General features: G+C 49.6%; 1 protein-coding gene across 3 annotated transcripts in view; it reads left to right on the top strand.

Moving 5' to 3' along the window:
- Positions 1 to 27,397, top strand: part of RPH3AL (rabphilin 3A like (without C2 domains)) — a 136,206-nt gene that overhangs the window by 22,721 nt on the left and 86,088 nt on the right. The window contains exon 1 of one of the 3 annotated variants that reach the window (XM_080826098.1): positions 3,319 to 3,451. The exons of 1 other annotated variant lie outside the window; for it this stretch is intronic. The gene's annotated coding sequence lies outside the window, so the exon portion shown is untranslated. Of the gene's footprint in view, positions 1 to 3,318; positions 3,452 to 3,649; positions 3,819 to 27,397 lie in introns of those variants that run through there. One more of the 3 variants, XM_080826097.1, reaches the window with a different exon arrangement.

The following is a 27,397-nucleotide window of genomic DNA, read 5'->3' as shown; positions in this document are numbered from 1 at the left end:
GGGAGGAGGGCTGGGGAGATCACACCCAAGTGAATGCAGGAATAGTGGAGGCAGCCTTGTCTTTACATCCTGCTTCTCCTGTGCCTGTCAATCCTTGGGGACTGGGCAGGCTCTGGCTCTCCAGATCCCAGCGCAGCCCTGGCCATGCCTGCCGCCCCCGCTGGCCCGGCCCAGCTCTCTGGAGGCGCTTTGTGCCTCTGGTTCACTGCATAATGCTGTTGCCCACACATCCAATTTTATCTTATCTATTGCTTTTAAAGATTTTTTAAAAAATTATTCATTTGAGAGAAAGAGTGTGTGAGTGAGAGCATGAGCGGGGCGGGGGTGGGTGGAAAGAAAGGGAGAAGCAGACTCCCCGCTGAGCAGGGAGCCCAACACGGGACTCAGTCCTAGGACCCCGGGATCATGACCTGAGCTGAAGGCAGACACCTAACGACTGAGCCACCTGGGCCCCCCCCCCAACATTTCCAGTTTTAAAATGGAATATGTACTGATCATATTTGTAGCATTTTTTAAAAAAGATTATTTATTTATTTATTTGACAGACAGAGAGGCAGGCAGAGAGAGAGGCAGAAGCAGGCTTCCCACCGAGCAGAGAGTCCGACATGGGGCTCGATCCCAGGACCCTGAGATCACGATCTGAGCCGAAAGCAGAGGCTTAACCCACTGAGCCACCCAGGCGCCCCTGTAGCATGTTTTCTTGCACACAGCTTTTTAAAAATGCCTTTATTTTCCAGGAACAGATTTATTTTACTCATTTCCCACTCTTCTGCTTTTTAGGGTGTTTTTCACTTACATAAGGAACTTTTATTTCCCATTTATATTAAGTATCACATTACCCTCTTTCATATGCAAGTCACTCACTTTGTCCCTTTCAGCCTCCTTCTTGCAAATCTTACCTATGGATTCATGAAACAGTTGGGTTCCTACTTTCATGCTCAAGCCTGTTCGGTGAGGTTTTGACTAGAGAGGGTGGGGACACAGCAGTGACGGGGCCTTTTTGCTTGGGATTCCCACATCGCAGGATGATGCTGGATTGAGAGAGGCCAGAGGGGGCACACACGCCCCACATGTTAGTGTGGAAGGTTCTCGAGTCAGCATGCAAGACTTGCTTCCTTGCCGTTTGTTCTAGCTGCACTAGTCTGGTTGCCCTGGCAAATCTGGGGCTGTTGGGCCTGGCAGGTGAGCCAGAGTCTGGGAAGATCTGGGACAGCCTCACATAGCCCTGGGGCGTGCGGAGTGGGTGAACCTCCTGTAGTGGCTTGGGTGGATCCCGAGGGGACAGTTCAGTCGTGGGGACAGATGGGGAGGCTGCCACACCATCCAGGGGCCAGGGAAGAAGCCCACAGTGGGGTGGGGGGGCTTCCTCTGGGCATGCGGCTGCTGCAAAGGGCCCAAGTAGGCCTGGGAATGAACCCTGGGCATTTCAAGGGGAAGCAGCCACTGCCCTGGCATCTCCAGGCTAGATTGCTGCTGGCACAGCCCTCCACAGGGGCCGATGATCTCTGGAGCAGGAAGCTCCTTTCTAGGACGTTTCTGTTAACATGTCAAGCTCACCCAAATTTGTGTATACGTTTCTGCTCCTTCTCATTCCTGGAGAGGTGCTTTACTCAGGACTCTTGATTACAGCTGACAAAGACCTGACTTAAACCAGCTTGAGCATGAAGGAAACTCTGTGGACCCGGCAACTTGGAATCAGAGTAGTGGTTCAGGCATGGCTGGATCCAGCGACTGACAATGCCATCTGGGTTATTTACCTCCATCTCTCAGCTCAGCTTGTTTTCATCCTTAGGCTGTGGTGGCAAGGTGGCCACTGGTCATCCCAAGCCAACATTGTCCTCACAGCTTACTCTCACCGGGAAAGAGTGTGTTTCTCAGTAACTCTTGAGAGAACCCTGGGGGAGGACCCATGGGCCCGCCCAGTCCCATGCCAGTCACTGTGCTCAAGGGGTGGGGATATTCTATTTGGTTGGGCCCAGTCATGTTCACCCTGAGGGGGGAACGTGGGGCCATATAGTATCTGTGTGGACCCCTCCCCCAAGGACTTGTGGGCATGATTTCCTTGGCCTGGAGGAGGACTCATGTGCAAAGACAGGAATGCTGGACAGACGAAATGTATGCCTGGGCCAGCCTCTGCCCACCTTCAGGATGAAGGACCAGCTGGTTCCCAGTGTACCTGGGGATGTGGTGGCCGATTCCCACAAACTCAGACAGCTGTGTCCCGTCCTCCTGCGTGATACCACCAGTGTCACATATCAGCTTTCCCCAACATTGTTAGCTATGGGAGCTTTCCTTGAAATGAAACCTTCCCTGAAAGTCCAATATAGGAAGCAGAGGAGCACCGTGTTGCTCTGGATTGGGTTGGAACGCACTCTCTGTATTCCCTCCATTCTCCATCAGCAGCCCTGAAGAGGTGGTGTGACACCCCACGGCTCCTTGGAACCCGGTTTGAGAACCTCTTCATGATGCTATCCAACCACCCCTTTCAGTGGCATCTGCTTTTGTTCTCCATGAGGGATAGGTTGCTAGACATGGTGTTTTTTTCTTATCAAGACAACCTTTTTTCCTGTTAACTTGTTTGCACTATGAAAAGGTCAAAAAGGAGATCCTCGTCATCTTCCCACTTTAGGCAGGTGTCAGCATGTAACGGCCCCTGGCTACACAGGGGCTCACTCTGTATCCTTGTCTTCCTCAAGCTGTATTTGGGAGGCTGTTCCGTTTATGGCATTGGTCAAGTTATATGTTCCTCAGTTTACCTTTTTCTTGGGGAAACACACCCATACTTATGACATTATCTAGAACGAGTTTTTTTTTTTTTTTTCCAAAGATTTTATTTATTTGACAGAGAGATAGAGCACAAGCAGGGGGAGCAGGAGAGAGAGAGGGAGACACAGGCTCCCTGCTGAGCAGGGAGCCTGATGTGGGGCTCGATTCCAGGACCCTGGGATCATGACCTGAGCCGAAGCCAGATGCTTCACTGACTGAGCCACCCAGGTGCCCCTAGAATGCATATTTTGGCTACCTTTCCATGAAAGGTACCCTTTCTAACAAGAACAACAACAAAAAATCCTTGAAATTCATAAAAGTAACCAGACTACAAAAATAATACCAAAAAGACTAAAAGATTATAAACATTCCCAAAGGAGGTCTCCCTCTAATAGGAAGTGTCCCTAGTCTGTTCACAGAAAAGACTGTGTTGTCAGGGAGATTGGTCACCAGCAGACCGGCTGTGGGCTGCCTTTGTCCCAGCTTCAGTCCACCGGGGAGAATCCAGGCCTTGGTTTGGCTCCAGCTGGGGCCTCCCCGCGGCTGCCAGTTATTGACTTAAGTCTGTGTGATTCAGATCTTCCTCTGGGGTCACCCCTGACAACACGTGGTGGGAGGGAGAATCACCTCCCACCTGGGGTGCCACCAGGGCCAGGCGCCCCGTTTGAAGCCCCTCCGGCTCCTGGTAGGTGTTTTGGGGTCTCTGGCTCTGAGGGGACAGGAAGAGGACTTTTGTATTTCCTGGAACCAGGGGCTCAGCTCATACAGGGGTTTTCCCAGAACTCTGCTAAGTCCCAGGGCAGGGTGTGTGTGTCTGGGCAGGAGAGTGTGGGTTAATGGTTAATGGGAGACTTGCTTTTCCGGGTTGGGTTGACCAGGTCCTGCTGCTCTGGAGGAAGAGACCGCAGGGATCTCCCCCCACTGCCGCCAGTGGTTCTGCTGTGACCGTCACTGTCCATACCATCGTCCAAGAGACCCAGCAGACAGGAATTGATTTGGTGGGCAGAGAGGATGTGTGTTTCAGTAGAGAGTTGAGCAGCTGCGAGCCCAAGGTGAGGCAGAGAATGGGACCCATTAATACGACTGAGCTAATTGAAACGTTCGGTTTGATAAAATATCTTTGTTGCACATAATGCTGTCCGTAGGCACCAGGAAAGAGGCGGTAGGCTCTTTGACCCCAACGTGCTCACATATGGGGTCAACCAGGACAGGCCTAGAACAGGTCCCCAGATAACTGTGCGACAGGGCCTGAAAAACCAAGGGCCGTGAGAGGCAAAAATAAACCGCCAAGACAGCATTTCTTAGGGTGTGATTGTAAGTACATAGTAATATTAAGTACATTATACAGATGAGCATTTGAAACACTTAATGAATTATGTATTTATTTTCATGTCTATTAGAATATAACTTTGTTTTCTTCAGTTGCCATCTGTTCATGCAAATGATATGGTTTTCTTTCTTTTTTAAAAATATTTATTTTATTTATTTTATTTTTTTTTAAAGACGTTATTTGTTTATTTGACAGAGAGAGATCACAAGTAGGCAGAGAGGCAGGCAGAGAAAGAGAAAGGGAAGCAGGCTCCTGCTGAGCAGAGAGCCCAATGCGGGACTCGGACCCAGGACCCTGAGATCATGACCTGAGCCAAAGGCAGAGGTTTAGCTCACTGAGCCACCCAGGTGCTCAAGATTTATTTATTTTAGAGAGAGAGAACGCACATGTGCGCAAGTTGGGAGGGAAGGCCAGAGGGGGAAGGAGAGAGAGAATCGAAGCAGACTCCATGCTCAGCGCAGGGGTTGATCTCATGACGCTGAGATCATGACCTGAGCCAAAATCAAGAGTCAGACTAGGCACCCTGAGATGGTTTCCTAGTTAAGGTGGAGATACAAAGTTTCCTTTGACAAGAAGTGGAAATGAAAGAATGAGTGGATGTTAAGGAAAATATTAAGTAAAGACTAGCGCAGGGGCTGCATGGGGATAGCAAGTGGCACTAGATGCCTGAGGTTTGGGGACAGCGTGCTAGAGGGCTTCAGAGACCAGGAAGGGAAAGGGCTTTCGGAAGAGTCAGGAGGCGTGGGGGGAGGGTGGTGGAGGAATAAGATCCAGCTAGGGCAAATCTGTACTCACAGGTCCAGAAATGTGTGTGCAGATCTTGGTAGAATTCATTTTGTTATGGGCCCTGTGGGGACTGGAGGGTGGGTTTGGGTTATGCTGGAGAGAGCTGTCAATCCAGGTGCAGTCTCTGAACTTCATTCAGGGAGCAGTGGGAGACATTGAAGGTGCTTGAGGAGGGGAGTGGTTCATGACTGCCCTTGAAGAGACTCACCTGTAGTAGTACCAGAACTAGAGGTAGGCTGACCAGTCAGGGACCTAAGTAAAGAGAGTATAAGAGGCCAAACTAGGGCCATGGCTGAGGGCAAGCAGCCCAGCTCCCCAGCCTGTCTCCTGCTGTTTCTGGCCGGCAGCCTGGAGAAGCCAGAGAGAGGCAGGTCTAGGGTGGACAAACGAAGGCTTGGTCTCTGTGTGGGGAGGCAGTGGGAGCCAGGCGAAAGTGCAGGTCGGTGCACAGAGAGGCCTGGAAGGGGGGTTCAGGCCACCCCTCCCAGTTGGTCCCAGTGGCCTCTTCTTGGTGTGTCCTGGCTGAGCATGGAATGTTCTGGAGGAAATGGGTGGGGACAGCTGAAGGAAGCTCCTCTCCAGGCCAGAGCACTGAGTTCCTGCAGGAGAAGGAAGCGAGCATTTTCCTGGCCTCCAGCTTGGCCCAGGCAGCCTGGCCTGGGCAAGGGTTGCGATCAGCCTGCGGTCATCTGGGCCAGTTGTCTTATTTAACTCTCCCATTTCTTCCTTCTAGTGCAGAGAAGCTCACCAGGTGTTCAGAGACCAGCTTGGTTTAAAAAGCAAGGGTTTTTTCTTTTCCCCCTTGAGGACCTACTATGTTCCAGGCACTGTGTTTGGAACTTTGTGTTAATCGGAGTTCATCTGGGACAAAACCTGTTGAGAAAGGATGACTACCTTCTTTGTGCGAAGGAGGGAAAAGAGTGTGGGGAAACTGAGCTGGTCCCAAATGACACAGGCTGTTCGCTGCAGAGCCTGCTTCCGTATACTTGCTGGTGAAACTTTGGACAGGGTCTGTAACTTGGGAGAAGCCAGTCACTGTCTGCGTGGGGTACAGCCCCCCGCAGCGTCCTGGGCACATCTGTGAAATCCAGCAGCTCTATAGTGGGGATTCTGGGAGTTATGATACAGCAAAGGTTATTGTTTTAATTTTAAATTAATTTTAATTTAAAAAATTATTTTAATTTTAAAATAATGAATATATGTGGCCTAGCATGGGGATTTGACATCAGAGGTAGTTCATCTTTGAGCTGGCTGTTTCTGGCCACACTCTCTGACCTTGGATGGCAGGGGATTACAGGGGTTTGGGGGGCTTGGGGGTCTACATTCACTCTCCTCTACCATTAACCTCACTTAGGTGAAGGCCCAAGAATCAAGGTGCACTTTGCCCTTTTCCTGGGCTCCTAGGAGGTCCTGGGATCTCACCTGCTCTGACTTGGTACCCAGGAGCCGTGTGTCCTTAAAGCCTGTGATCTTAAGTAACAATCTCCTGAATGACTTTCCAGCTCTGAAATTCACAGAGGCCTCTTCCTTTCTGGCAGTCCTACCAGGAAGATTGTCTTCCTGGAATGCTGGCCTCGTGCCTGCCAAGTCCCTGCTTTTTCCTTTCTGGCTCTCCACCAGACTCTTCTGTCCGAGGCCCTCCGGGGTTGCCACAGAGGACCCCAGCCGGCCCTGCTCTTGGCTCTGCCATTCTTCGTGCGGCCCCGGAGTCCTTGTCTGGTTCACTCGGGATTCCTCCTGCTCAGGGACGCACGCACTGGCTGGGTATTTGCAGCGAACAAAACGGAGCCACCCCCACCCCAGGATCTTACAGAGATTAACAAACAAAGAAATGCACACGTTCAAATTATAATACAGGCGGGGAAGAAAAAGAGTTGGGAGCTCGAGTCTGGCAGCCTGGCAGCCTTCTGCGACAGAGCTGTGTCCCCATGTGGTGGGGACGCAGAAGACATTCGTGGAATAAAGGCACGAACAGTACGTGCTTTCTTTCCTTGTTTGTGATCGGGGTTGATAGCAGATCCTTAACTGACACAAAAACATTTTGAAGGGTCTGACGTGGTCTACCAATTTAATTTTAATCCTAGTAGCAGATTTCCCACAGATGAAGACCGGGGTGTCGTATTTTTTTTCCCTCTGTAGAAAAAAAGTAAAAAAAATTTTCTATTAGCATTTGATTTTAATGGTTTTAAGTTCACAGGAAAAAATTGAGTGAAACATAGGGAGGGTTCACACATATCCCCTTCCTGCCCCCAGTTTCCCCCTCTTACTAACCTCTTGCATTGATGCGGTAGTACAGTTGTTAAAATTGATGAGCTGGTATTGATACGTAATTATTATTTTTTGTTTTGTTTTAAAGATTTTATTTATTTATTTGAGAGAGAGGAGTGAGAGAGAGCATGAGAGGGGAGAAGGTCAGAGGGAGAAGCAGACTCCCTATGGAGCTGGGAGCCTGATGCGGGACTTGATCCCGGGACTCTGGGAGCATGACCTGAGCTGAAGGCAGTCGCTTAACCAACTGAGCCACCCAGGCGTCCCTTAATGTATAATTATTAATTATAAGCTTGTAGCTTACATTTAGGGGTTGCTCCTGGTGTTGTACCTTGGGTTTTGACAGTTGTATAATGACAGACATGAGTACATCCACCGTTACAGTGTCCTATAATAGTTTCACTGCCCTAAAAATCCTGTGTTCTGTAAGTTCATTTCCTTTCTCCCCCAAGACCACTGATCTTTTTACTGACTCCATAGTTTTGCCTTTTCTAGAATGTCACAGAGTTGCAGTCATACAGCACGTAGCCTTTCCAGACTGGCTGCTTTCACTTAGCAGTATGCTTTAAGTTTCCCCCATGTCTTTTCATGGGCTAAGCTCATTTTTATTACTGAATTTTATTCTATTCTATGGATGTACCACAGTGTATTTACCCGTTCACCTATCAAAGGACATGTCAGTTGCTCCAAGTTTTGGCAATAATGAATAAAACGGGCATAAACATTAGTGTGCCCTTTTGTGTGTGGATGTAAATTTGCATTTCTTTGGTAAATACCAAGGAGTGGAATTGTAGGGTCACGATTACAACTAAAGAGTATATTTAGTTTTGTAAAGTACAGCCTTCCAAAGTAACTGGACAGTTTTGCAGTGAGTGAGAGTTCCTGGGACGCCAGGTGGCTCAGTCAGTTAAGCACCCGACTCTTGATTTCAGCTCAGGTTGTGATCACAAGGTTGCAAGATTGAGCCCCGCATCGGGCTCTGCACTCAGGACGGAATCTGCTTCTCCCTCTCCCTCTGCTCTTTCCTCGGCTTGTGCGTGTGCTTTCTCTCAAAAAATAAATAAAATCTTAAAAAAAAAAAAAAGGAGAGCGTGTTTCTGTTGCTCTGCATCCTTGTCAGCATTTGGTATTGTCAATGTTCTGGATTTTGGCCATTCTAATAGGTGTGTAGTGGTATCTAATTGTTATCTTAATCTGTGATTCCTTAAGGACTTGATATTGACCATGTTTTCGTATGCTAATATTTGCCATTTGTGTATCTTCTTTGATGAGGTGTCTGTTCAGATCTTGTGCCCATTTTTTAACTGGGTTGTTTTCTTATTTTTGAAAAAAATATTGTTCCCCCATTTGGAATCTTATTCATCGTCTCTGACTTATCTGAAAGGCTAAAGCAAAAAGATTGTGTGTCTTTATGTGGGGGTGATTGACTTCAAAACACATGTAGTTCTGTTTAGTGTTGAGCTGTTGGGATACCCTTGAAATTAAGAGCTTGGGCTTAAAGTTCGAATCCCGGGCTTTGCCACTTATTGACCGTGTGACATTGGGTAAATCATTTGTCTTTGTGAGCCTCAGTTTGCTCACCTGTAAAATGGGCATGTTAAAACCTGCTGTGAGAGGTGCCTGGGAGGCTCAGTTGGTTGTGCATCTGACTCTTGATTTTGGCACAGGTCATGAACTCAGGGTTGTGGGATCAAGCCCTGCATTGGAGTCTGTGCTCAGCGTGGAGTCTTCTTGTCCTCCCCCCCGCTGTACCCTCTCGCTCACTGTCTCTCAAATAAATAGATAAATAAAATCTTAAAAAAAAAAAAAAAACCCTGCCATGATTTGCCAAAGCACTTGGCACCAAGCCTGACAAATAAGTAAATATTCAGTAAGTGGTGGTTCTTCTAACAGGTAATCAACAAGTGTGCCTTTCACTTCTCCTGTATGATGTTTTGTGTTCCCTTTGTGTCCTAGTCTTTGAGACCCCAGAGCAGGCAGGGTGTGTGTGCATATGGAATGCATGTCATGCCCCAGCAGGCACCTACTTCTCAGCCTCAGCCCTTCCCTGGCCTCCTCTCACTTCCCTCGTTCCAAGCCCCAGACTTGTTGCACTCGCCTGCTCTTGACCACACCTGCTACGGGCCCTGTCCCCTGAGCTGCTCTTTCTCCAAGCCCAGCTACAAGCATAGATACCCCAGGTCCTCCTCCTTCTGACTTCTCTGGGGATGAACCTCAGGTCCGTTTCATCTGAGTGAGTTCCTGCAGCTGGCAGTGAGAAGTCAGGAGGGGTGGGAAAGTGACCGGGTGGACGGTGGCGTCCCGGCAGCGGCTGCAGGCTGGCTAGCTCCTGGCTCCACTAGACATGGGCGTTGGAGTTGGCTTCTCGTACGGCCTCACCAGTGGGCCCCGACAGGTCTCTTGGAGAGGCAGTGTGGCCTTTTCCCTCCTGCTGGAGGGGGACTTGCTGTTCCCCAGGCCTCTGCCCTGCCCGGAAATGACACCCTCTGGACCTTTCCCACAAAACAGAGTGGAAGGCCCGGGAACCATCTACCTTCTGAGGTTCTTCGTGCAGAGGTCAGATACGTGGCAAGACTGGCCACAGGCAAAGGGCAAATTCTGTGAAATGTTGCTCCTTCCTGCCAAGGAAACACCGCTCCGTAGTTGCAGTCATGGTGGGGAGGGTGGATATATTATTCTGTTATGAAGTGACCTCCTTCGGTCTCTGAGAGAATTGAGTTAAGGTTTTTGTGGATTTTTGGAAAAGATTTATTTATTTATTTATTTTCAAAAGAAAGTGAGAGTGAGCCAGTAAGGGAAGGGGCAGAGGGAGAGAAAGAACCCTACAGCAGACTCCCTCCTGAGTGGGGAGCCTGACACAGGGACTCAGCTGTGGGACCCTGAGATCATAACCTGAGCTGAATTCAAGAGTCGGACGCTGAACCAACCGCGCCACCCAGGTGCGCCCTTGGTCAGTGTTAAATGAGGATGTCAGCAGGTATCATCGTCATCTGTTCAGACCCCTTCCCCGGAGTGCCCCACTTGTACTCCCCGTACCCACCTCCCACACTCCCTGCCCCAGACTGCTTCAGGTCGTTCAGGTGAGCTCAGCCGCTTGAAGGGGCAGGTCCAAAGACGGAGGTCCTCCACCCCAAGGAAGGACCTGTTAGTTCTGTTTGGTACAGTGGCATTTCTTGATGCCCCCTCCCTGCACTCTGCGGGATCCTGGGATCTCAAGGCTGCTAATAATGGGCCCTGGCACTGACAGTGAGGGTGCTGGTGGCCGAGGTGGTGGTCCAGCGATGGTCGTGATGGCGGCCCTCACAGAGAGCGCGTAGTGTCATAGGACCTGTCCTGGATGGCTTATCAGCAGCATCTAAATAAATCAGAGCTTCTCTAACTTGTGCTTCGACCTTTTCAGCTGGGTGATTTCATGTTGTGGGGGGCTGGACTGTGCCTTGTAGGATACTTAGTGGTATCCTGGCTTCTGCCCAAGGGACTATAGCCAGTGGCACCCCCTCCCCCTGCCTTGTCTCCAGAACGCTCCAGATGTCCCCTGGGAGACAAAATCACCCTGATTCAGAAGCACTGATCTAATTTCTCAACAGCCCCAGGAGACAACTCCTCGTTTTACAGATGAGGCTGCTAAGGCCTGGAGAAATAAAGGAGCTGTCCAAGGTCACCGAGCTCATAATTCACAGGGCAGAATGCAAACCTGACACCTGATCCAAAGAACAGACTTATAACCAGTGCCCTTTATTTCTCGGCAGAAAAGGCAAATTTGTGTGCCCTTCAACGGGACTACCTAGGGGTACGGGACCAGGTTGGGCCTGCGTGGTCAGCCTGGGCATCCGTTGCCGAATTCATTTGGAGCTAATAAAAACAGTGGGCTGCTGCCCATTTTCTGCCATGGTTTGGACCCAAAGAGCTGAATGTATTTACTTGGAGACTGTCTCCACAGGCCCCAGGCCTCTGCCGTGGCAGGGAAGTCTCACTCCTTCTCCTTCCTCCAGGCAGCCCTGTCACCTGCAGACACCTGTAGGGAGGAGGAGGGCACTCGGGTATTGTTTTCAGCAAATGGGGCCCCCTGCGCTCCTCTGCTTTCTCCCACTGAGGCTGTGAATCTGGGCTTACGGGTTGAGTGTCCAAAATACTCCTTCGTAATTTTTCCTTTCCTTTTTTTTTTTTTTAACAACAATTTATTCTGAAAATTTTTAAATGTAAAGCTGAGTTGAAAGACTTTTACCGTGAAATCTGACAAACCTGCCGTTTAGATTCTATTATTAATATTTTACTTCTCTTCTGGTTCCCTTTTCTGGAACTCAGGTCAGCGTCATCTCTGGCTGGTGGGTCAGTGAGTGCACTATGAATTTTCCATGAGGAGAATACATTAATAGCATAGACCGGGGTAATGAGACAAAGATGGTCTTCATTAACCAGGTTGTTGGAGGAGTTCAGGGCGATGGATGACCCTACTCACTGTTAAAGCAAAACTAGTTCAAACTAGTTACTAAATAGATTGGAACATCATTTAAAAATGCCATCTGGGGGTGCCTGGGTGGTTCAGGCCAGATCCCGAAGTCCCAAGGTCGAGCCCCCCATCAGGCTCCCTACTCACCTGGGGGTCTGCTTCTCCCTCTGTCCTGCCTCCCCTGCCCTCCGCTTGCTTTTCTTTCTCTCTCTCTTTCAAGTAAATAAATTAAAAATCTTTAAAAATAAACAAAATGTCATCTAGTTTTTAATCCATGTTATCTTGAAGTATAGAAATAATACAAGTGTAATAGTTTCAAACAATGAAAGTCCTAAAAATTGCCTGACACAGACAAGGCGCCCCTTCAAGTTGTTTTTTAGTGATGAACAGTTTAAAAGCTTTTTATTTTGAAATAATTTAAACTCATATAGAATTTGCAAAAATGGTTCACAGAGTTCCTGTGTCCCCTTCACCCCGCTTGACCTGCTTATGTAACAATATGACCACTCCTCATTCATTTTTCCCTTCTCTCTCACGACAGTCACATTTTTGAAGAGCTCTAGCCAGTTACTTTATAGAGTGTCCCTCCGTTTGAGTTTGTCTGGTATTTTCTTGTGATTCATTTGGGGCTGTGAATTTCTGCTAAGAATCTCCCAGAGGGATATGTCTTTCTCAGTGAACTGTATCAGGAGATACGTGATGTCTAAGTGTCTTATCACTGGTGGATCACTTGGTTCCGGTAGTGTCTGCTGGTTTCTCTCCTGTAAAGTTACTATTTTTTCCTTCATAATTAACAAATATTCTGGGGGAGATACTTTGAGACTATGCAAATAGACCTTGTTTGTTCTCAAACTTCTGCCTCCTAATTTTGGGATCCATCCCCAGATCTTCCCTGTAACGGTTATTACTGAGATGTTTTATGGTGATTCTTCGGTTTCCTTAATTCCTTCTACATTTATTAGTTGGAGCTCTTCTGCAAAAAGGAACTGTCCTCTTTAGTTATTTTCTCAATTATTTATATAAGGACTCATAGATATTTATCTTATGGGTCATAGAATCCGATGCTAGTATTATTTATTTTGTTGTCCAAATCATTCCAGCTTTAGCCACTGAGAGCTCACCATGAAAGTTTTTATTATAAAGGTTTACAACCATCGCAGAAGAGCTCGATGCAAATAGTACAAAGGAGACCTGTCGTCCCTCCCTTGAGATTCAGTAATTCTTAGCATTTGACTGTATTTGCTTTCTGTCTCTCTTGCCCCTGCCCCTCTCCTGCAGTGTTTCCACAGATGTACCATCTGTTGTGTGATTTGTTTTTTTTTGAGGTTAATTTACAGTTAAACTGGCCCCAGACCATCAGGGGTTGATGGTGAAATATAAACAGCCACTTCTTTGCCCGCTGGAGACTGTGTACCTGGCTGTCTTGTTCAGACCCCAGTTCATTCTTCACTGTGCCCTGTGATTTTTTTTTAAACAGCTTTACTGAGATAGAACTCATATACCATACAGGTCACCCATTTAAAATGTACAATTCAAAAAAAAAAAAAAGAGAAAGAAAAGAAAGTGTACGCTTCTGTGGGTTTTAGTATATTCACAGATTGGGCAACCATCTGAAAGCCAGTTTTTGAACATTTTCATCACTTTGAAGGTAAACCCTGTATCCTTCCACTCTTAGTTGCCCTCTTCCCCATATGCCCTGGGCAACCACCAGTCTACTTCCCGTCTCTATAGATTTGCCTGTTTCGGACATTTCACATGAAGGTAGTCGTAGGCGAGGCAGCCTTTTGTGGCTGTCACGTTTTCAAGGTTCATCTGTGTTGTAGCATGAATAGGAACTTTGTTCCTTTTTATGGCCAAATAATATTCCACTGTACAGTTTTGCCATATTTTGTTTCTCTGCTCATTAGTTGATGGACATTGAGTTGTTTCCACAGCCTTTTGGCTGTTGCAGACGGTGCTGCTACGAAAATCTGTGTACAAGGTATTTTTTTTTTTAAATTTATTTATTTGTTAGAGAGAGAGGGCGAGCGAGCACAGGCAGACAGAGTGGCAGGCAGAGGCAGAGGGAGAAGCAGGCTCCCCACCAAGCAAGGAGCCCGATGCGGGACTTGATCCCAGGACGCCGGGATCATGACCCGAGCCAAAGGCAGCCGCCCAACCAACTGAGCCACCCAGGCGTCCCTACAAGGTTTTGATAGAACACCTGTTTTCAGTTCTTTGGGGAACACGTCTAACAGTGGGATTGTTGAGTCGTGTGGTAATTCTACGTTTAACTTTTTTGTTTGTTTGTTTGTTTTAAGATTTTATTTTTAAGTAATCTCTACACCCAATGTGAGTCTCAAACTCACAACCCCGAGATCAAAAGCCATTCTGTCTGCCGACAGAAGCAGCCAGGCACCCCTCTGTGTTTGACTTTTGAGGACCTGGCAAACTCTTTTCCACAGTGGCTACAACGCTTGACATTCCCACCAGCAGTGTAAGGGGGCTCCGATTCCCCACATCCTCACCAACACTCACTGTTTTCCATTTAAAAAAATGTTCGCCATCCTGGTAGGTGCGAAACACCGTTTCGTTGTGGTTTTGGTTTGCATTTCCCTGATGACTGATGGTGTCCAACATCTTTTCATGTGCTTTGGGGCACGTGTACATCGGCCTTGGAGAAATGTCCATGTCAGTCCTTCGCACATTTTTAAATTGAGTTGCCTTTTACTGTTGAGCTGGAAGGGTTCTTTACTTATTCTGAATACTAGACCCTTATCAGATAGATGATTTGCAAATATTTTCTCCCATTCTGTGGGTCATCTTTTTACCTTCTCGAGAGCATCCTTTGGTGCACTGAAGTTTTTAATGTCAATGAAGACCAAATTATCTGTTTTTTTTTTTTCTTTTGTTGCTCATGCTTTTGGTGTCGTAGCTAAGAAACCGCTACTAAATTTGAGGTTGTAAAGATTTACCCCTATATTTTCTTCTAAGAGTCTTGTAGTTTTAGTTCTTTGATCCATTTAGTTAATTTTTTAAAAGATTTTATTTATTTATGTGACAGAGAGAGAGCGCACAAGCAGGGGGAGTGGCAGAGGAAGAAGGAGAAGCAGCTTCCCCACTGAGCAGGGAGTCTGATGTGAGGCTTGATCCCAGGACCCTGGGACTATGATCCAAGTTGAAGACAGATGCTTACTGACTGAGCTGCCCAGGCGCCCCCATTTAGTTAGAATTTTTAAGTGGTGTGAGGTCAGGGTCCAACTTTATACTTTTGCATATGGCTACCCATTTGTGACAGCAGCATTTGTTGGAAGGAGTCTCGTTTCACCATTGAATGATCTTGACACTCTTGTCAAGGGCATCAGAATCACCCGGTCATAGATGTATGGGCTTATTCCTGGACTCTCAGTCCTGTTCCAGTGCATGTTTGGAGCATTGTCCAGGCATGAGGCTTGTCCTGCTCCCACGTAACATTTGGTCCAATAGGAAAGGTCGGACACATTCATGAGCCATCAGGAATTGTCAGGGGCTAGGAGGGGGTAAAAAAAGTGTGTATGAAAATGTCAGTTGCTTCAGGCTGGGACAGTGGTTATGGAGTGGGGGGCAGCAAGAGGACTGCTTGGAGGTGGTGTGGGTTGAGACATGAGGAAGAAGGCCAAGTGTTTCTGTGTGTCTGGAGACAAATTTGGCAAGGTGGGGTAGAGCCTGTGGATGGCCATGAACTTCTAGGTGAGGATGCTGGGCTTGATTTGGAAGTGTCTGAGGAGAGCCGGGCCTTTGTCAGGCCCATCTGATGGCAGGGTAGGCTACGTCTGGGCGGGGGATACTGGAGTCAGGCAAACCACTTAGGATCACAGGGTGCCCGAGGTCTGGGTGAGCACCTGGGTCAGGCAGTGGGAGTGATGGGGAGCAGGGGCCGTCAGAGACCTGTGGCTTCATGCCTCCTGCTCTGAGGGGCTCTGGGGTGGGCCAGAGCAGCCTGCATGTGCGGTTGTGACCCAGATAACCCCAAGCCTTCCTAGAACTATTTGGCCAGTTTCTGTGCGTCTCAGTTTCTGTGAACCCCTGCACACTCCCTGGTGCTGGGGGCACGGGAGATGGTGGCCAACTACTCCAGTCTTTGGCTTTCATTAGATGCTACATGCCATAGCCAGGGCTCCTTGGGGGACAGAGAAGGAGACCAAAAGTGCCAGCGGCCAGCTGGGTGGCCTTGAGGCTGCACCTCTCAAGTGTCAGGTCTCAACTCCTTCTCTGGAAGGAGATAATGGTCAAGCCGTCCCCTTGGGATTGTGATGAACTTCAGTAGATCAGCCTGGGGCAAGGACCGGCAGGTAGGTGGTGCCCCATAAAGCCAGCGGCTTTCTTTCTCCCACGGGATAGCTCAGGGCCAGGCTGGCCTTTCTCCTGCTGTCTCCTCTGTGCCATGCCACATGCTGGGCGTGCTCCCTTCTCTCGTGCCTGAGTCCTTGGCAGTCCTCACCATGGACATTCAGGATGGGCACCCCCATTTGTTTGGGGTCTTCGCCTCTACCAGGGGAATGGGTGCAGAGAAGTTGACAGCTGGCACCTGGCAACGCAGTACTTAACCTTGGAGTCGGAACAGAGAAACGTCTGTTTGTGTTTCCATGACCAAGAGGGGACAGCTGACTGGCAGATAGCAGGTTAGGTCGGCTGGGGCTTGCCTTGGCTACTAACTTTAAGCAAATATCCAGGGCCAGGGTCTCTGCCCAGGCTCTGTTCAAATTGGGTGGAAGAAGAATGGAGAAGTACCTGGCAGAGCCTGAGAAGAACCCACCAAGAGCTGGTGTCCTGGCGGGGCCATGTGGAGGCCGCTGGGGGCAGTGACGGTGTTGAAGCTGCCCCCCAGACTTGGGGGACTGCCCCTGTTTGCATACCTGAAGATTGAGACTGTACCAAGCCAGTAAGCTAGCGTGCACCTTCTTTCCTTCCAGAGGTTTCTCTGCTTCGTGGAGAAGTTTCTGCTGGGCTCCTCTAACAGTGACTCCCAGGTGTGAACTAAACTCAGATTTCCTTTGCAAAAATTGTTGGGCTACGACTTTTCAGACCCACACACATTGCATACACAAAAGCAGGCTTGTCTTTCTGCACTAAAAGACAAACAGCACTAACACCCCTTCCCGTGTGCACCCTAAGCAGGGTGCTTGGCAGCCCCGAGAGGACTGGGGATTTTCCAAGCAGAGTCCCAGGGGCCACAGACACCTATCACCCTGCAAGCTTGTTTTCTTCTGGTTACCTTAACTGAGCTCTAATTCCATCTCCTGTTCTTTTTTTTTTTTGTGCCACCGACCCTTTTTTTGATAGCCTGGTGAATCCTGTGGTACCTTTCTCAGGATAATGATTTTAAATGCACAAACAGGATTACAGAGCAACCAATTATATTGACTTAGAGTTATCTGACTATTTTTTAAAAATGAGCTTTTGATACAGTAAGTTCTGTCCTTTGAATCATTAAGTAAATCACCTTACAGTAGGTCTAATAACTATTGAAGTAGTGATGAACATAAATGATATTTGGGGATATCTGCAATTCTGTGATATGTAAATATCTGTTGGTCTATTAGCAGCCAAGCCACAGGTATACTGATAATATGACTATGATGTGTTGCCTACATTCATAGTGGAAGAAAATAGATAATTTCAGTTGCGGGTTAATAAAAGTAAAGGTATAATTTATTCCCATCCGAGTCACGACTCCCCTGTTAAGAACTCCCAAGAGAAGCAATGACCAAAGGAGATTGTTGTGTTTATTATTCACAGATTATTCATTTGTCAGAGAAAAAGAGAGAGAGAGAGAGAGCAAGCAAACGCACAAGCAGGAAGAGCGGCAGGCAGAGGGAGACACAGGCTCCCCACTGAGCAAGGAGCCTGATGCCGGACTCGATCCTAGGACCCTCGGGTCATGCCCTGAGCCGAAGGCAGACCCCTAACCGACTGAGCCTTCCAGGTGTCCCGGAAATTGTTTCCTTGAATCCTCTTTTTGCATCGACCATGACAACTCTCCTAGATTTAGGCTCCTCTCCCCGTTTCCTGCACCTAGGAACTCCAGGGGGGCATTTTAGACCAACTCGTGCATCTGTGCATACACACCAAAGGGTCCTCATAGCCGCTGTCCGCACCCCCAGTGTAGGGCTCCGGTTTCTGTGGTCACCCTGTGTTTTAGGTTGAATCGTGTCCCCCAGAGGGCTATGTTGAATTCCTACCCCCCCCCAGCACTTCAGGATGTGGACTTATTGAGAATTAGGGGCACTGTGGTTGTCCTTGGTTCCAGTGAGGTCATCCTGGAGTCCCCTTGGTCTTAGTCCAGGACAGTGAGAGGCACAGGGAGACAACCATGTGAACATGCACAGGAAGAATGCCACGTGAAGATGAAGATGGAGATTCGAATGATACAGTATCAAGCCAAGGAGCACCGAGGATTGCCGCGCGAACCCCAGAAGCCAAGAGGGGGGCATGGGACAGATTCCTTTCTAGGTCTTTCAGAAAGAACTTGGCCCTGTCAGCATCTCAGTTTGGACTTCTGAGCTCTAGAATTGTGTAAGCCCCCTGGTTTGTGGTGAATGGATCCAGCAGCCCTAGGAGACTGATGCCACATGGTCTGATGGGGAATGGACCACTGCTGGTGAGACCACCGTCTCTCCTGTATGTGTGCAGGTAGAGTCTGGCCCTGGGGGTCTCGACCCCAGGGTGGGGCTCCACCAACTGTTACTGCCTGGAGCTGGGACTTGGCCCTGCCCTGTTTTAGGCCTTTCAGAAGTAACAAAAGCGAGCTGTGCCTCTGGGGACATGTAGGCAGAGCATGTAGCTGTTAAAATTGGAGGGCTGGCGCTCGAAGTGAGGGGGGAAGAAGTGGGATGCTTTGCATCTCATTTTGATTGGAGGCTTTCCACAGCATTTCAGCCTGGGAACGAGAAAACAGATTCAGTTAGACAAAGAGGCAGGGGTTTGGGCCCAGCCGAGTGGGCATCATGGGTGAGGATTTACTTCCCTGGGGAGAAGACCCTGCCATGGTAAGGGAGGCCTCCTCCCTTGGGAAGCCTTCTGGGGGCACAGAGAACCACCCCAGCTCACCCTGCAGCAAAGTCAGACACACGGTCCACACTCAGTGCTATTTTGTTGATTGAATGAGGGCAACGGAGCCAAAAGTGGCTGCTGCTTGCCTTTCGGAGAGCCACAGCAGACTCTTAGCTCTGTGACTCAGTGGGGCTGTGCCATGGAACAGGTCACGGGGTGTCCAGGGTGGGCTGGCCTGGAAGACAATGGACAAGAAAGGCTGCGGGAATCCGAGCAGGGGCTGTGGAGTCTAAGAGAGCCCCATGTGAAAGGAGGACAGTGAGCTGGAGCCACGAGGACAGGTAGGGTGCCTTACGTAGCCTTGGAAAATGATTACGGAAAGAAATTCACCCCCAGTGCCAAACTGTACTGTAATGAGTGGACTCTGCATTTCCCGTGAGGGCACGCGATGGGTCCATCGTGCCATCACTGTGCCTACTTCTTGTACCGAATCCTGCCGTTAAACCCTTGTCCAGGTCATTTGTGATTTGTGATACCGCAGTGCCTTTGTGCTTGGATGTGCCGTTGTTGACCATTCCTCAGGAGCTGGGGTCCTTTCTAGATTTCCTATGGTTCTAGTCAGTGGAGACCACTTTGCAGGGTGGGCCAGAGGCAGGACCCGCGAGGCCTGTGCAGGGGATGGGCCTGTGCGTGGTTAGGGAATTGTGAGGGTCACACTGCGGGGCCTCCAGTTGAGGCTGGGGAGAGTGGGCGTTCGTCCACAGGCTGCGGTCAATGCTCGAAGGTTAGTATTAGGTCCATAAAGGTGGACCGACACCCGCCATGTTCCGTGCACCGTGCTGGGGCCGCCGAGGTGCATCCTGGGAGCTGCGGTCTTCATACGGGTAACAGAGGTGGAGCACCCCCCACCCCCCATACGAAGGGGAATGAAATGCTGTGCGGAGGCAAGGGGGCTGGATTCCAAAGAGGAGCTGGGTGGGGAGGAGTAAGGGAATTCCCAAACAGGCGGGGCCAGGCCACCTCAGGTAGACGGTGTGCAGGAGCCATGTTTCCTGAGAGGCAGACCCGTGTGGCTAGAATGCTCCCAGGCTCCCAGCAGCTAGAGCGTGAGTTTCTTGGAGGGATGTGGTGGCAGGTGAACTGGGAAGGGTTGTTCGGGCCAGATCATGGATGACCTTGAGTGTGGCACTGGGTTTTGTTTGTTTGTTTGTTTTTTCCTTTGGCAGTGGGGAGCCCTTGGAGGTTTATGAACAAGGGAATCCCACGTCCTGACCTGAGCTTTAAGGATGAAGCTCTCTGGCTGCAAGCGAAGGGCGTGAGGCCTCAGGAGGTCCAAAGGCCAACTGGAGGCCTAACAGGAGAGGTGGAGAATAGAACAGGGTGGGGAGGAAGAGTCACCTGAGGAAGCAGATCTGTGAGGACGCCTGCTGACAGGGGTGGGTTCTAGGGACGTTTGTCAGGCAGTGGCTTCCTCAGGGCGCCTCTTCTCCGGAACCCTGGAGCCCTGCCTCATGCGTAATTAGCCCAAGACACCACAGAGAGGTTCCCTCTGGTTTCAGACAGGACTCTGAGGCTTCCTGTCTGGCTCTTTGATCCTCCCGGGGCTGCGTGACAGGTGGAGGGAACGTGGGTGTCTCCGCTCACCTTATCTTGCTGTTAGCATGTTGCCCGTATCATGGTAACCGAACAGATGTCAGGGCCTGTTGCTAAGGGTTCCCTGGAATATTAATACCTGGGCGTAGAACTGAGGGCTCTTACAGGCGTCTCGGAGGCCTTGGGAAGCACCAGCTCGGGGGCAAGTATTTTTAATATTCATCCCTGCTTTTTTTCCCTTCTTTAGACCCTCGCCACCTCCTCCCCTGCCACCCCAGCCCCTCACAGTGAGCTTAGGCAGACCGGTGGTAGAGGGGGAACGGCCTCTCTGCCCTCCCGCCCCGGGCAGGCATGGCTGAAGGCTCACAGCAGTGGGGCCCCGGGGGCTAGAAGTAGGCTCTGAGGCTTCGCGGGTGCTGCCGTCTGGGTGTTGGCTCAGATTTGGCACCAGGATGAAGCCTCTTTCCAGCTCTGCACAGGCCACCCGAGGAGGCTCCGGGCCCTCCCCCAGCGCCTCCTCCTCACTCTGGCATGGTGCTGGGGGTAGGCTGCTTCTGTTTGCCCCTTGTGTCTATTTGCCTCCCGTGTCTGGGCTTTTGGCCTTCCCATGGCTCACAGGTTTGAAAGTCCAACTCCACAAACAACTGTGGGAGGGGGTTTGGCAGGGTACTGAGGCGGGGGTCGCGATTTTATTTACCAGGTATCATTTGTATCGGTTATTCGTTGCCACGATAATGCTGCATAATAACCACCCCCAAACTTGGTACGACATTGATTTATGGTTCCTGAGTCCGTGGGCCAGCTGTGGCCCTTGGCTGGACCACACATTCCTTTCATCATGCTTCAGCAGCTCAGAGAAAACCTCCTGCACTGCACACAGAGGGATGCACGTTTCTCGTTCTCTCTCAGTGGTTCTTTGTAGCCAGAGCCCTGTACTTGCTGGTGACTCTGTTGGCCTTTGTACAGTGTCCCCTCTTCAGCCCTGCAGTTTCTCTGAGCCCTTCCATTCAGCCTGCTTCATTCCCACTCTTTTCTCTGTATCAGTTCTTCTCTTCCCACGAGGTTGTCGATGCACACCATACCCAGGGGAGTCATCGTCCCAGTTGTCTCCGTGGAAGTCTCCCTAAAACAAAATCAAGGAGGCGGGAAATGCCAGAGTCTAAAGATGGGAGATGGAACCACACCAAAGAAAAGGTCATTAGCTTTGGTAACAGGGCAGTTGCCTCTTACCCCTGCCCTGGCCCTGGCAGGCAGAGCAGAGACCCCGGTGTGTGTGTGTGTGTGTGTGTGTGTGTGTGTGTGTGTGTAATCCTTCTCAAAGGGCCGGGGGGGGGGTGTTGCAGCTCCCCACCCTCTGTGACCTCAGAGACAGCCTGGGCTGCAGCGTGTCCCAGTGCAGTGTTAAAACAGTTAAAGTGGTTTGGAAGGCTGGGAATCTGACCGCAGTGTTTTCTTGGATCAGTGATGATTTGGGCTGCTCGATGGAGTCTATAGGAGCATGCTCTCATCTCATCCTCACCTGGGGTGGAGGGGGAGCCCCCACCCCTGTTTGGAGGAGAACATTGGCTGGAGGGGAATTACCTGACCACCTGGGTCACTTGGGGCTCTGGGTTCACATCTGTGTTCACTTTACTGGATTCTGAGCACAGGAAGCCCTTTAAGGGGACAGAAGATTTCTTTCAAGTAGATCTGAATGTTTGTGGAGAGGAGGCTTTGTTTTAGTGATTATGGGACTGTGTACATCATAAAACCAAATTGTTGGAGATTTCCAGATAGGTTTTAAGTTCTGGGATCAAAAATACAGAATCCACATGAGGCTAATGGGACACTTCAAAAGTGCTGCTGTTGCTTCAAAAAGTAGTGGATAATTCTAGAAGCACCTTGGAGAGAGTAGGCCGAGACCAGCACCTGAAAGCTTTGAGAGACTGTGAACGTCACTGTGGTGAAAGTTGTCTCAACAATATATGAGAAAAAATATGCTTTCCCTTTGGGGAATTTATCCTAAGGAAACAATCAGAGGTAGGCACAGAGGTTCACACCCCAGAGATCCATTTTGCTGTTGAATATAAATACAGTAGAACAAAATTGGAAACAATCTATGGGCTCCCAAACAGGACAGTGATAAAATAGATCCAGAATGCTAAGCCAAATGATTAAAATCCATGTTTTTGAGGAATTTTAACAACGTAGGAAAGTACAATGTGATAAGAAAACACCAAGCAGGATGTGTGGCAAGAATCCAATTTTATTTGAAATCTCTACGGAAATACCTGGGGTAAAAAAAATGGGAGGCCTTACATTGAGATGTCAGGAGTCTCCACGTGGGGTGGGCAATGAGTGAGTGTGGGCTGGTTTTGCTTGTGATACCCTGCTGTGTCCAGTGGAGACAGCCGTGCTGTGATGACAGGGTTTGTCTGCAGTGACTAACGCCCAGGGTGACAGGCTTTGGACCTTAGGGAGAGGAGAATTGAATCTCTCTGGAAGCCCAAGTTTGTTTTCACAGATCTGCCTCAGAAAGTTGTCTGAGGCTCATGAACTCCTTCCCCACAGAATTGTCTCGGGAAATGATCACCAGGCATTTCCACTTCCCTATTCCTGGTACCCAGAGTGAGGGTGTCCCCTGAGCCTATGTGCCCCTGAGGGCACAGCCTCCAAGGGCTCAGTGAGCCTCGCTCTGCAGGAAGGAGGCCCCACTCGCAGGCCCGGAGTCCCAGCCTTTGGGCACACTGCCTTCTTGGAGGGGAGATGCTGACTACCCTGTGGTGAATCCTGAGGAACAGATCATTTTGTGAGTGAGCAAGTCACAGAGCATGGTTGGCCCAGCTCTGCTCTGGGCACGCTTGGCTTGTTGTCTGCAACACCTGTCTCTCTGATGAACTCAGTTCCACTGAACAGAGAGTCACTGGGCACCTGCTGCATAGCTGACCCTGTGCTGGGCTCCAGGGATGGAGAGGGGAGGAGGACACAGGCCCCCGGAGAGTTCACGGGCCCGTGGGGGAGGATATGGGAGCGTGTTGTCAGTAGAGTTGGGGGACTCCGGGTTCCCAGGTCTGAGCCCGCCTCCTGCAGGACCAGTCTCCTTCCTCGGTGGAATGCACATACGAGTGTGCACACACACACTGGTTACTCTCTCCTTTGGGCTCTTTGCTCTCACAGCCGGACGGACTTCAGAGACAGACCTGGCCCCCACTGCCTGTTATCCCCTTGCTTACAGAGGAGGCCAGAGCTCCACGCAGCCCTCTTTCTGCAGACCCTGCCACCTCACTTCTCTCTAGGCCCTTGTCCCAGTCCTTCTTTCCTCCTGGAGAACGTTTGCGTTTCCTGTCTTTTTACTTGCCTTCTCTAAGCCCCTGTTTGGTTCCCTCTTCAGCTGATTTTTGACCCGGACTGATTGGAGTTTGTTCATACAAGAGTGTAGTCCATGTTCAACTCCCAGGGCCCTGCTCTTTGGAATCTTTAAGGACCCAGCTCTGAAGTGCGCACGGGCCTTGGGAAGGGGCCCTCCCCAACCCTCCTTCCGGAGCCCCCGTTGGAGGAGAGCAGAGCCCTGGGAAGGTGTGTGTTGGTTGGTGGTGAGCACACAGCTTGGCAGAAGGGCCCCCGGATGAAGAGGGTTCAGGAAGGACAGGGCTTGGCTGGCGAGTCAGGGAGCTGGCGGCTCAGACTGAAGAGCTTTGGAGAACCTAAACTGGCTCCGTTGGCAGTTTCCTAAAATGTGGATCCTCGAGCTGCCCTTCCTCTCTTGCTGTCTGTCCCCATCTGTCCCGAGGTTGCTCTGTGTGGGCAGAGGACAGCTGTGCCTTATGAGATGTTCATGGCAGCCTGGGTGGAAGCCCGAGTTCTCTCCCGGAGCCACCCCTGTGGACATGCTCAGCCGTGATCTTAGCAGATCTTAGCATCGATGAGGACCCTGCCAGCCAGCATTCACAGCCTGAGACCCCAGGAAGTGACGTCTGTCTGCTTGCCTTCCCTGAAGCTGCGGGACAGGGGCATGCCTTTCTGCTCCCTCTCCGGGGGGACTAGGCTGGGGTGGGGCTCAGTTCCCACCTCCTGGGTTGGAGCAGCCACCAGTCTCCTGTCCCTCACCCCCCTGCCCCTACTACCACCTGTCCCTCCCTCCCTGCTTATCGGAATTGCTCAGGGTGGTCCCTCCAGCATGTCTGTCTCAGCCCCTTTGGCACCTATGAGAAAACGCAGGCCCAAAGAAGATAGCTGACTGGTTCCTGGCCTTCCAGTAAGTTTGCATAAAAGCCAGACTTTCTCAGGTCTTTTCTGTCCTTGAGTCTTTTCCCCTCCTCACTGCCCCTGAACCCTTCCCTCCGCCCTACAGCGGAGGGTGACCCCATGCAGAGACATCACTATGGAAAGAAGGGTTATTAGACCAGCGCTGTTAGCTGTGTAACCTTTCCTCGGTCTCTTAACCTCTCTTGTTTCTCTTTTGTCTAACAAGAAAAATAGTGATGAGATTTAGAAAGAACAGAACAGAAATGCCTGTGGGTGGTTGCAGAGTTGTTTCAGCTAAAGTTTTAAAAAGAGAAGAAGAGGGATAGAATTCAAATGGGTCAGAGGAAAAATTAATGTTAGCTTGGGGGTTCTCTTGCCCGTGATCCCCAAGGATCTTGCCTCTCTAGGAAGTGACCCAAAGGGGACAAAAAGGGGTTCATTCCATAAAGATTGATTTCGGCTTGTGAAACTGCTGCATCTCCTTTCCACCTGTGCTGTCTTCTCCTGGATGTCCCCACCTGTCCTCACCATAAAGGAGGTGAAGGTTTAAGCCTGAGAGCATAGGACCCTTTTTTCTCCTCAACACCCCCCCCCCAACTCCATACACTCTAGGTTTAGAAGTTCCTGCAGAAGATGGAGTTCCCACCCTCAAGTTCCCTGGCTTGCTCCAACCCTCTGGGGTCACCACTGGTGTGCCGCTGCTTCTGTGGGGGTGACTGGTAGAGCAGAGGGGCCACCCCCTCCTCGCTATGTCCAGCTGCCCCTGGACAGGCAGGAAAGCTCAGGACCCTCATGGCCTGGGACATGGCGCCCCCTGCAGGAGTGGTGGCACCTGAGTGGTGATCACAAATGGCCAGCGGGACGCCCACTTTACCCAGGCACCTTCTCTCCTGGTCAGGGAGACCCCCATCACTTCCATTTCTTGAAGCTCCTAGAGTATTCTTTTAAACAATAATAAACAGGGCTAATGAACTGTAGTGTAGTCTGCACGTTCACTTGGAACAGAGTAATGCCTTTCACAGCCACGTGGCAGTGTGATTGTGCTGTTCACAAGATAACAAGTTCTGAAAAGCAACAAAACAAACCGCAGAGTACTGAAGGCTGGAAGTGGGACGCTGGTTTACAGGTGTTTGATGAGTGTGTCATTTTTGTCCTGGTCTGTGTTTTCCTGGATCGTACATTAGCCTCATTTGGGAGAAGGTCAAGACTTTTCGATTTGAGAAGGCCTTTGGTGATGGTGGCATCCTAGTGCTGGGCCTGGCCATGGGGTCTCTGCAGGTGGGTCTTTTAGGGTCTGGATGTTCATTGGGCTCTCTCCCAAGGTGGCCCACAGTGGAGAGAGAGCAGGTGCTTGGATGAGCCAAATGGGACAGAGAGACCACTGCAGTCAGGGTCATGGGCTTGGTCTCTGTGTGGGTCAGTTAGCTACAGCCAACTCGCTGCTCCCTGCTGGTCATCATAGGAATCGGTGACATTACTCTGGAACAGCAGTTCTCAAACCATGATCCCTGGATCTGGGAGGGGTGTCTCCACCACCTTTCAGGAAATTCACAAGGTCAGAACTGTTTTCATAATAATAATGAAATGCTCCATCCCATTCTCTCACAAACGTATAGAAAAGGAAGAGTTCATGAATATGGTTTCAGATGCCACATTAGCACTAAATATTAAAGAAGCTACCATCTGTTGAACCTGGTACACGAGGAAAGAATATCCACGAATATTTGGAAAGACTGTTAAAATACTTTTTTATTCCCAACTGTAGTACGTGTTTGTGAGAGTCTAGATGTCCGTCATGTGGAACAAGACCACAGAATCACAAAAGATTGAACAAAAAATCAGGTATCATCCAGCTAACTTTTGTTAAACCAAACATTACACAGATCTTTAAAAATGCAAAACAAAGCCATTATTTTCACGCGTTTTTGTTCTGAAAATGCAGCTTTCTAAATGAAACATGTCAATGCCTAATGGGTTTATTGTTTTTCGATGAATCTAAATTAATTTTTTTCTCAGTTTTAATTTCCAATGTGGTATCAATAGATACAGCCCACATAATTTGGTGTTCTCAAAAACTTTTTATGACCGTTTAATGCGATGTAGTTCATATACCATAAAATTCACATTCTAGAAGGATTCAATTCATTGGTTTTAGTTTATTCTCAAAGTTGTGCAACCATCACCACGACCTAATTGCGGAATATTTTCATGACCCCAAAAAGAAACCCTGAACCCATTAGCAGAAACTCATTCCTTCTTCCCTCCGCCTGCACTCCAGCCCCTGACAACCATTAGTCTGCTTTCTGCCTCTGTGGATTTGCCTGACATTTCTTGTAAATGGAATAATACAACATGTGGTCCTTTGTGACTGGCTTTTTTTTTTTTTTTTTTTTTTAGTAGGCTGTATGCCCAGTGTGGGGCCCGATGCAGAGCTTGAACTCATGACCCTGAGATCAAGACCTGGGCTGAAATTAAGAGCCGGACGTTTAAGCGACTGAGCCACCCAGGCTCCCCTTTTGTGCCACCTTCTTAGACTTAGCATAATGTTCTCAGGATTCAGCCATCTTATAGCTTATAGCACTACTTCACTTTTAATGGCCAAATAATATTCTGTTGTGTATGGATAACTCCATATGATCTCCATTTATCAGTTGGTGGACATTTGAATTAGTTCCACTTTTGGGCTGTTGTGAATAGTGCTGCTATGAACATACAAGCTTTTTTTTTTTTTTTAAAGATTTTATTTGTTTATTTGACAGAGAGCACAAGCAGGGGGAGGGGCAGGCAGAGGGAGAGGGAGAAGCAGGGTCCCCACTGAGCAGGGAGCCTGACCTGGGGCTGGATCCCAGGACCCCGAGATCATGACCTGAGCCCTTGAAGGCACACGCTTAACTGACTGAGCCACCCAGGCTCCCCACCAGCCTCAGTAGTTTTTAAGAGTAGGAAGGATTCCTCTGTTTGAGATCTGT

The sequence above is a fragment of the Martes martes genome, assembly GCF_963455335.1.
Source record: "Martes martes genome assembly, chromosome: 16".
Classification (NCBI taxonomy): domain Eukaryota; kingdom Metazoa; phylum Chordata; class Mammalia; order Carnivora; family Mustelidae; genus Martes; species Martes martes.
Note: the sequence above shows the minus strand (reverse complement) of the source record. Positions and strands in the feature narration are given on the sequence as shown.